We start from the raw sequence: 9,767 nt of genomic DNA, 5'->3' as shown, positions 1-9,767 counted from the left end.
ATGTAGCTGGCTTTCGGGGTGCTTAGTGTCTGGTGGAAGACAAGCGCCTCCGTAAGTGTGCTATTTCGGGCGGTTCTTCCACACCGCGCGTAGCCATCTCCCTCCGTGCGCTGGCCTCCCTCCCTCCTTCCCTCTCCCTTGCCGTGTGCTGGCCACCCTCCCTCTCCCTTCTCTGGTGCGCTCGCCTCCATCCCTCCCTCTCCCTCCTCTGGTCCACTCGGCTCCCTTCTCTTCCATGGCGGTGACAACACATGACCCTAGAGCAGCGGCGCATGGTCCTCGAGGAGCGGCGATGTGCGGTTCTCGAGGGGCAGCGGTGTGGCCAGGAGCAGGATGCGCATCCACCGAGCTCGCAGCTCGACGAGATCTAGATCCGGCGGCTTCACGAGATCCGACGCGAGGAGGCGGAGGACGACGAGATCCACGCGTGAGGAGGCATGTGGCGCTCCCCAGTGGCGGATCTATGGTGGGCGCGCTCACCAGTGGCGGATGCAGGGCATGCCCATCCTCTGGCAGCGAATCAAGGGTGGTGGCATCCCCTAGCGGCGGATCCAGGGCGTGCTTGGCCTCTAGCGGCGGATCTAGGGTGGCGGTGTCCCCGGCGGCGGATCGAGGGTGGGCGTGACCAGATCCAGGGACGATGAGCGTGGTGGCTGGCCTCGAGCGGCTCCTCCGGATCCAGCTTCGAGGGCGTCAGCCTCCTCGGTGGTGAGCGCGCTGGCCTCCTCCGGTCCGGCGTCGACCTCCTCGGCGGCGAGTGGCGTCGACCCCCTTCCCCTCTCTCTCTGTCGGCAGTGTTGGGCCTCGGGCTGGCACGGCCTGTGAAAATTGGTCGTGCTTCGCGGGCCGGCCCGGCACGAAAATCAGCCCATAGTGCCGTGCCTGGGCCGAAGGCCAGGCCCGTGGCCCTGTGAGGCACGGTGTGCCATGCCGGCCCGTTGGCTATCGGGCCGTGCTGGCACAGGCCCGTGCCGGGCTGGCCCGTTGGCCATCTATAACCTTCAGATATCTCTTACAGTACATGCCTAAGTTGTAGCCTCTTAGACTCTTGCTTATGCAAATAGTACTCTTCGGTAAGATGACAAAATTAGGAGACACAGAGGTCTTGTACAAGCTTTATATCAAGAGCCTTTTACCTTTGTGCTATTATAAAAGATGGTCGCAGTCTACATGCCACTAAAAAGTTCGAGCGCACCTTGGTGCCATCGTCGAACTTTTTTTGTCCTCCACACCATTCCATCAAGTTTTGCCTCTAACGCTGTCAAACAAGCTGATGAAATGACTATTTTACCCTTATAATGGGGCCTATTTGTCAGCCACCCAAACCTTCTCTTTCTGTCCGCCCCTCTGGCCTTATCCCCTCCACCAGTCCACCCTCTCCACCGACGGCAGCCGACCAAGAAATTCTAGCCCAACCTCTGTCGCCCCTCCGGCTCTGCCTCGCGTCTGTGCGGCCTCCAGTGCCACCCCCAATGCGGCCACCTCCTCCGTGCGGCCTCCAGCGGTGGCGCGTCGCCCAGCCTAGGGCCATCTCCTCCCTCCCCCAGTGCCTCACCCTCGCGCGCCCTCCGTAGTAGCGCCGCACCATCCCGCCCACAACGTCGGTCAGGGCCGCACCCCACCCCACCATGGCCGCTCCACCATCTGCAAGTGGGACCCCCACCGCCGACGCTCCCTAGCATGTGTGCGGGAGTCGTCCCACCACGGCGCCCCAAGGCCCGCACTCGCGCACCACAACGAGACTCCGACGACGGCTGTGTCCGCCCCGCACCTAGTGACTGAACGGAGCTCTGGCATGAACAGAGCGCGCTCATGGCACGGAGCCACCCAGTCTCCCTCCTTCCTCCATGCCCCGCGCTCGGCGTCCAAGGAGAAGGTGCCTCTGTCGTCATTGATGGAGATCCACACGCGCGCGCCCACCACGAAGTAGGCCACGACGCGACGCACACGGTGTAAAAACTATCACCGTCATCTGGCTCCAGGGGCCGACGGGCAGGTTTGGGAGCCGGTCGGCACGCCAGCCGCCAGCAGCCAGGGACGCGGCGGAGCGCCTCGAAGCAGCAGCAGTCGCCATCGCGCAGGATGCTGTCCATCACGACCACCGTGTCATCTCCCAACGCGAGCATGGCGGGACGGAGCTTGGCGTCGCGCAGCTGTGGGCCGGCCAACGAGGGCTGCGTGGCGACGTCGCAGGCCACCGTGTCGCGGGACTTGTAGATGAGGCCCAAGATGGTGCCACCGGAGAGGGCGAGCACTCCGAACTCTATGGTGGCGTGATCAGCGAACCAGGCGGACGAAGTCATCCAGTAGCCGCTCCGCGAATGGGGACGGGCCGAGGCGGAGCAGCGGGCCATTCTCGACGCCGGCAACGCGGGCGCCGCCGCATGTGCCCCGCCCTGTGAGACGGGCTGGAGCGCAAGGCCACGGCATGGCCGTCCTGCGAGGTGCCGGTGGTTGCGGCGGCGCTGGCTTGGAGCGACCATGGCGTCCGTGCCACGCTCACTCTGCCATGGCCCACACCGACAGCACGCAGTCAACGCGACCGAGCGAATCCTCGCGTGCGCGGACGGGCGGCCAATCGGGCGGATCGCGCGCGGCGGCCAGGATGGTGGGCAGCTGTGGGAGCGCGATAGAGGAAGAAGGTGCCCAAGTCACTTACAGCTTGGCCCCACCAGGCAGAGAGAGAAAGAAGGGAGAGGACAGAGTTAGAGAGAAGGATATTTTGTACATCACTATCGGTCGAGTCCACATGTCAGGGCTGTCAAACGGTAGAAATCAAACAGAAGGTGGACGGAATGGTTTGGAGGGCAAAAATAAGTTTGATGATGGTACAAGGTGCGCTCGAACTTTTTAGTGGCATGTAGGCTTTGACCATCTATTATAATGGCACTTTTGTAAAAGGCTCTTATATCATGTATATATATGCAACCAAGTAGTGTACCTCAGACATCATGAGTCATGGAATGGCACCCATACCAAACAAGAAGGTAACGACGAAAGCCTGAATATAGTTGCACCACGCATTAAGACAAGGGGAAACAGCCCACGAAAGTATAGCACAAACAAATAGGAACAGACCTGCACGCGAAGTGCCTAGCAAGACAGAAAACAAAGAGAGGAGACAAGAAGGAAAGAAAAACAAATCTGAGCAACCACACCACATACGGCTCAAACCAGACCTTGCTAATTGCATATACCGATGAATGCTGGAGCTCACTGGAAGGACCATTGTATCTCCTCTGAGGGTTCTTCCCTTTGTCTCTGGCACCCAAAGGATGACGAACATAAGAGTGAAAGCACTCACAATCATGTAGGAGGCAAATGTACCTGTACGATTTGGAATAAAAGGTAACGTGTCGTAAGGTTTGGTTGTTCATATATGATCCTACTCTACACGAGAGAGAGATGTATATATGGACCTGCAGCACTCCAGCTCAGAAGCAAATTTGCTGTCATTGTTACTCCAAAGAATGTCAACCCGTTGGCAAGGGTCGCGAAGCTTCCTGCCACACTCTTGATGCTAACCGGAAGGATCTGTCAATATGCAAAGTTTCGAGAATAAGCCTTCATTCAGAATGCTTTCAGCATGTGGCTCAGGCATCTTATGAGCTATATTAGCTATATGTGATAAGGTACTATACCTCAGACATAATGATCCATGGAATGGCAGCCATACCGAAGCAGTAGGCAATGGCATAAGCCTGAACGAAGTATTTGGGCAAAAATTTACGGCACAGATTCCACATTTAAAAACCAATGTTCAGATAAAATGTAATTGACAGACTTACCACGACACCAACCAAGGACACCATACTTAAGATGTTATACAAGTCAGTCATTTGAAATATTATCCCGAAACGAATAACCCATGACAAGAAAGAAGAATATTCAGTGGATTAAGATGACAGATGACAGACCCAGAAATAATACTGCATATCAGAGTGTTTATAAGCCATTGACTGCATTAGTATACTAGATTACTATTGCAGAGAGTACAACAGAAGAACTGTTATATTCTGATCAGCATCTTATCGCAAAGGAACTTGAACTTACCTTGATGTAAAATACAACAGCAACTGCAAGAAGGCTTAGGGTCATCCCAGAAGATGAGATCTGTAATTTGAAGTGGCAATTAAATTAAGCTACAGAGGACCCACAAATTAGTGGCTTTAGAGGGAAGCAGAAGTTACAATAAGGAGGATTCTCCGGCCAGCTCTGTCCAAGAACGTGATTGTAACACCAGTGGCAAGAACCTGATGGAGTGCTGTTATTAGAAGATTGATAAAAACACAGAGAGACTAGATCAGGTCTGTCTAGTTTAGGTACTTGCCCCGATAGCTCCAAGTACACATGTGTCCAAGTTACTGTTCTTGAGCCCTGGAGAAGTTTGATTGTTAGAACTAAAAGTCAAAACAGACTTAACAGGCACTGTTGTAGATAAAGACAGAGGAGGTATAATGCTTTTGCAATAAACAATAAAATGCCATCATTCATCAAAGCAAGAGAATGATAAACCATGTTACAACTTACAAGGAGAGTAATATATCAGCTTTTTTTAACATGTTATAATGCATTAGGACTTAGGAACAATAAGGTCACTTTATCCCAATTTCACTCTTTTGATTTTTGTAGTCCACTACACTATTCCTACGTCTGTAAAAAAATATTGCCAATCAGAGACTCATGCTTTTTATTCAGCAAACAGCCAAAACAGTTCCCTAAGGCCCTAATGCTCCAGTTAAATTTGGAAGGAATAAAAAATTATTTCCTAAAGTTTATTATTAACAGCTACTAATAAAAAACACAAGTCAGTGAACAAGTGCACAGCTTACCTGCAGCTTTGAAGATGCTACCTGAATAAAAGATTATACCGTTTATTCCACTTAGCTGTTGCAACACAAGTAGGCCAACTCCTAGCTGCGGAAAGTTGTAGCATTGTCAAAAGCTGACAGTTACAAAATGTGATTACTAATTTTGTACCAGATAAGCAGATAAAGTTACAAACTTACAATTAGGGGCGTGCGGTATTTCTTTTGGTTCAACTCTTGAAAACGTATTGTACCACTTTTGTTCGCTGATGCTACAGATATCTGCATAAACCTAAAGTTAACCCCACCGATTCCATAAGAATGAAGTACATAGAGCCATGCGCCAAATATGTCAAGTCAGTCCAAATGAATGAAAGTAAGTGTGCGCCTTTATATCATTAACTTCTGCAGTGATGTCAGCAGCGAATCCCCTCAGAACTTGTAGAGAAGTCGCGCAATCATCCATCCTATTCATCGTTGCCTACAAATATAGTGTGTGTGTGTGTGGGGGGGGGGGGGGGGGGGGGGTGCATTGGAAATTGCAATTTGGCATAATTATTCAGAGTTTGTTATCCAACTTGTGTGTGTGTGTATACCAGCCATCTTGGAGATTCCGGAATGAAGAATAGGCCAGGTATCAACAATAAGCAGGGCAAGGTTCCTACAGGTGTGGAATCACACACTTTATGATAGAACAGAAGGTCCTAAGAACAAAAATATTTGCCTACTACATTTGTACTGTCCAAAAAATATGTGTCCAACTTATCAGAGTTGCTGATTGTGTGAGCTAAAATAATAGAGTTGAAATGCAAACTAAGAGCACCAGCAGGTTTATTAATCTATCAGGGTTTAGCCATGTTACCTATTATCTCAAGAAGCCTCCAAGGAAAAAAAAAGCCAAGCACATATGCAAGCATGACACCAACGGTTACAGACAACTGTAGAATGAACAACTGCACAGTGAGCTCGGCATAAACAAGCCAAGTGTTTGCCTCATGAAAAGATAAGACGCTTGTGGGTATGAACAAACCGGGTTCACAGCACCAAGAGCTCCTCTCATGTTCGGAGGAGATATCTCTGCTATGTATACCGGTACCTGGTGGCACAAAAATTCAGACCAAAATTAGTTGATATAACCAGTCCAAGCTTCCATTGCTCTTCTGCCAATAAAATAAACTTCATAGGGATGGATCACTTTGTCTAAAAAATGCTGACATATCAGTTGATCTTTTAAATTGCAGTAGGACAGGTTAAAAAGCACAAGTACACATACTCTCAAAGTCTCAAGGCATAACTAGGCATGGAGTTTTATTATACATACCACATAGGAAATGACACCGACACCAAATCCTTCAAGCAATCTTCCCATGTACAGAAACAAAGTGTCCTGCAGAGCAGAGCAGCCATCAAAGCCGATGTTGTCATTTGTGAAGCAATGAGTGGAAATAAACTGACACACGTATCGCCATACTTTTGCGAAGGAGATTGCAAGCCAGCCCATGATGTTCGGAACCGCAGCAATCATCAGTGACTGCGAAACAGTTACCAAGCTAGTTAGCGTAAAAGATCACGCGCTGTTTGGTTGGAGCATTTTTCACGGCGTGATATGGCATCATGAAGTGATAGCAGGGTAACCGATCCCAAGATTCAGTAAATCCATCACCGCCGATCTGGTCGTTAACTGATTAGGTTTCCCGTTACCACGGATGACGGATGAATGAACAAAAAGAAGAAGAAGAAGAAGCACGTAATCGTTTTCTTATGAGGCGCCAAAAAGTACATAAACTTTGATTCCCTTCCCTTGACATGTGTGTTACCTTTACGCTGCCAAACAGCACTTTACCCTACTCTAGCTGTCTTTCTTGTTGAGGAGACTTAGGGCATGTTTGATACACATGGCTAGTTACTAGTTGGGGCTAAAAATTAGCCAAATTAGCTATAGGGCCTGCTTGGATGCACATGGCTAGTTATTAGCCAGACTAAGGGCATGTTTGGATACCAGAGCTAATTGCGAGGTAGCTAAAAATTAGCTTTAGTGCATCCAAACGGGAGAGCTTTTAGGTGGGCTATTTTTTTTAGCCATGTGTTCAACTAGTAGTTAGCCAACAAAGCCTGTTGGATTCTAGGGCTAAAAATTAGCCCACCTTGTGAAAATAGATTAAACATGAGCTAATTATGGGCTAATAAGGGTTAATGGACTCTAACCACCAATTAGCCCTCATTAGCTCTTATTAACCTAAAATTAGCCCACATTTAGGGTTTCTAATTGGTATCTGAAAATGTGGGCTAATTATTAGCTGCTGGATCCAAACACCCTAATTTGAGTTCATTTTTAGCCCAACTAGTAATTAGCCATATGTATCCAAACGTGCCCTAAAAATTAGCTCACATTAGTTGTGGTTGGCTAGGTAGTTGGATAATAAGGACATGTTTGGATCCAAGAGCTAAATTCTAGCTAGCTAAAAATTAGCTAAAATTAGCTCTAGTGCATCCAAACAGAAGAGCTAATAGGTATGCTAATTTTTCAGCCACATGCTCAACTACTAGTTAGCCAATTAGCTAGACAACCATAGCTAATTTAAGCTAATTTTTAGCCCAGCTAATTATAAGCCATGTGTATCCAAACAGACCCTAACTAGTTGAAGACTTGGCTAAAAAATTAGCCTATCTATTAGGCCTCCTGTTTTGATGCACTAGAGCTAATTTTAACTGATTTTTAGCGAGCTATCAATTAGACCTTGTATTCAGACATGCCCTGTCTACACTCTAATTAAATTTGAGTAGTGGCCAGTAGTGCTGTCAACCATCTGTAGACAAAGTCATCAACACCCCCCCCCCCCCCCCCCCCCCCCCCCCCCAATAAAAAGGCACGAGCAGCATAGACCATGAAACAGTCTGTGAACAAGTCGTAGAAAAATGAAGAAAAGGAGCATTGGAGCAGAGTTTATCACCCCTCTGCGGCCAATGTACTTGGCCATCTGGCCGCTGGCGATCGCCCCGACCATGGCGCCCACGTTGGACAGTGAGCCGAACGCCGAGAACCGCGGGGGGCGACGGAGCTCAATTTCGTTTTGAAATGAGACAAGAAAACGTCGAGCCGAGCGTGAAGACAGAGTGTGTGCGCGCGCGCGGGAGCAAGCGTAGAAGCTGCAGCCAGGACGTACCTCGGAGATGGAGAGGTTGAGGTCCCGGATGACGCCGTCCTGCGTCGGCGAGGAGTACCCGTTGGTGAAGCCGAACTGGATGGGGCCGAGCGCGACGATGAGCGTGCAGAGCAAGGCGGAGACGTGGGACTCCCGCGGGACGGCAATGGAGGAGGTGCCGGCGGCGTTGAGGCTGGACTGGCGCGACCCCATCCCCATCCGGTACCCGCTCCCGCTGTTGGGCAGCAGCGGCTTCTGCAGCGCGCCGTCGTGGTCGCTGCCGCTCTCGTACCCGGCGCCGCCGCCGCCAGACGCCATGTTGCTCGCCATGGCGCCCGCGCTCGCCACCCAGCTCGCGGCGAGATTTGATTTGATTTGTTTCGTTTTCTCCGGGTGGGGTTGGATGGAGGGAGAAGCAGATGGGACTATGGGAGGAGGAGGACGCGAATGAATGCCAGGGCCCAGGAGACGAGACGAGGGTGAATTTGATTTTTTTTCCCGTTTTCGTTCCGTACCGTTGAGTAGGGAAGTGCGGCTGTCGTCGTGTCGACTCGTCGTCGTGCCAGTCACGTCTCGCCAAGGTCCCACCCGTCAGAGACACAGAAGTGCCTCCTCTTTTCTGAGCTGACCCGGACATGTATGTGAGCCTGTCATTTATCTTGGACCGACTATTATTTTTAGATAATGATATACAGCGCGTCCAGAAGGACGGACGAACCCGACCCGCCTGATCCGCCCCACCCGTGTCGCACGCCGCCTCCCGCACTCCACCTTATCCTTCATCGACCGCTCACTCTCGCAGCGCTCGCGTCCCTCCCCATTCTTATCCTTTCGCGTCCCGCGCCCACACACGACGACGCGGGCATCGCTGCTTCCTGGCCGGCGGCGGCTCCTTCCCCCACCCTCGGCGTCCTCCTCCCCACCCCGGCGGCCTTCTCCCCCCCCCCCCCCCCCCCCGGCACTCGATGTGGAAGCGGTGGCCCCACCGCGACAGCACACGGGTCGTGCCGACGACCGTTGCGGCGGTCCTCGTCCCCCTCCCCCTCCCCTATGTTCCTCGACCCCAGGCGGCTCCTTCCCCCACCCCGGCGGTGCTCCTCCCCCCCCCCCCCACACCGGCATCCTCCCCCCACCGGGAGCCCCAAATGCCCGCAGAAACCGGCGGCCATGGCACTCCCCGTGCCAGGCTCTCTCTCTCCCCCCCTATGTTGCAATTGTATATTTTAATTGTTTCAAAAGTTTCAGAGGTATGTTGCATTTGTTTCATATGATGTTGCAAAAGTGGATCGAGGGATGTTGCAATTGTTTCAGATGCATGTTGCAAAAGTATATTTCGAGTTTTTCAAATGTTTCAGCGGTATGTTTCATCTGTGTGTTTCCGGACGCATGTTGCAATTGTGTTTATCTGGATGTTGCATATGTTTCACATATATGTTGCATGTGTTTTATTCGGATGTTGCATATGGTTGCAATGATTTTCAAGTATGTTTGTTCCATAAGCATGTTTCAAGTGTTTCACCTTCCTTTAGACGTATATTGCAACCGTTGTATTTGGATGTTTCAAAAGTAGATCGGGTGTTGCATCTCTTCTCCTCCCACCTTCTGCTGCATCGTCTCTCGCGGAGCCGGCATGGCATCCATACGAACGAGGGATGGGCGAATGGGCGCGATGGGCGACGCTGCCTCCAGAGCGGGATGGGCGCTGGGCGGAGGCCTGCGTACGTCGTGGTTGGGAGCAGGGGGCGTAGGCGCGCAGTGATGTGGGCGTGGCAGGGGCTCTCTCTTGTTGCGCGGGCGCAGCGGACACAATTTCTAT

At 51.2% G+C, this 9,767-nt stretch overlaps 1 pseudogene; it reads right to left on the bottom strand.

Annotated features, from left to right (window-relative positions):
• Window positions 1-3,083: 3,083 nt before the first annotated feature.
• LOC136516636 (sugar transporter ERD6-like 4) lies at window positions 3,084-8,385 on the bottom strand (annotated as a pseudogene).
• Window positions 8,386-9,767: the final 1,382 nt, after the last annotated feature.

The sequence above is a fragment of the Miscanthus floridulus genome, chromosome 17 (genome assembly GCF_019320115.1).
Source record: "Miscanthus floridulus cultivar M001 chromosome 17, ASM1932011v1, whole genome shotgun sequence".
In the NCBI taxonomy this organism is placed as follows: Eukaryota; Viridiplantae; Streptophyta; class Magnoliopsida; order Poales; family Poaceae; genus Miscanthus; species Miscanthus floridulus.
Note: the sequence above shows the minus strand (reverse complement) of the source record. Positions and strands in the feature narration are given on the sequence as shown.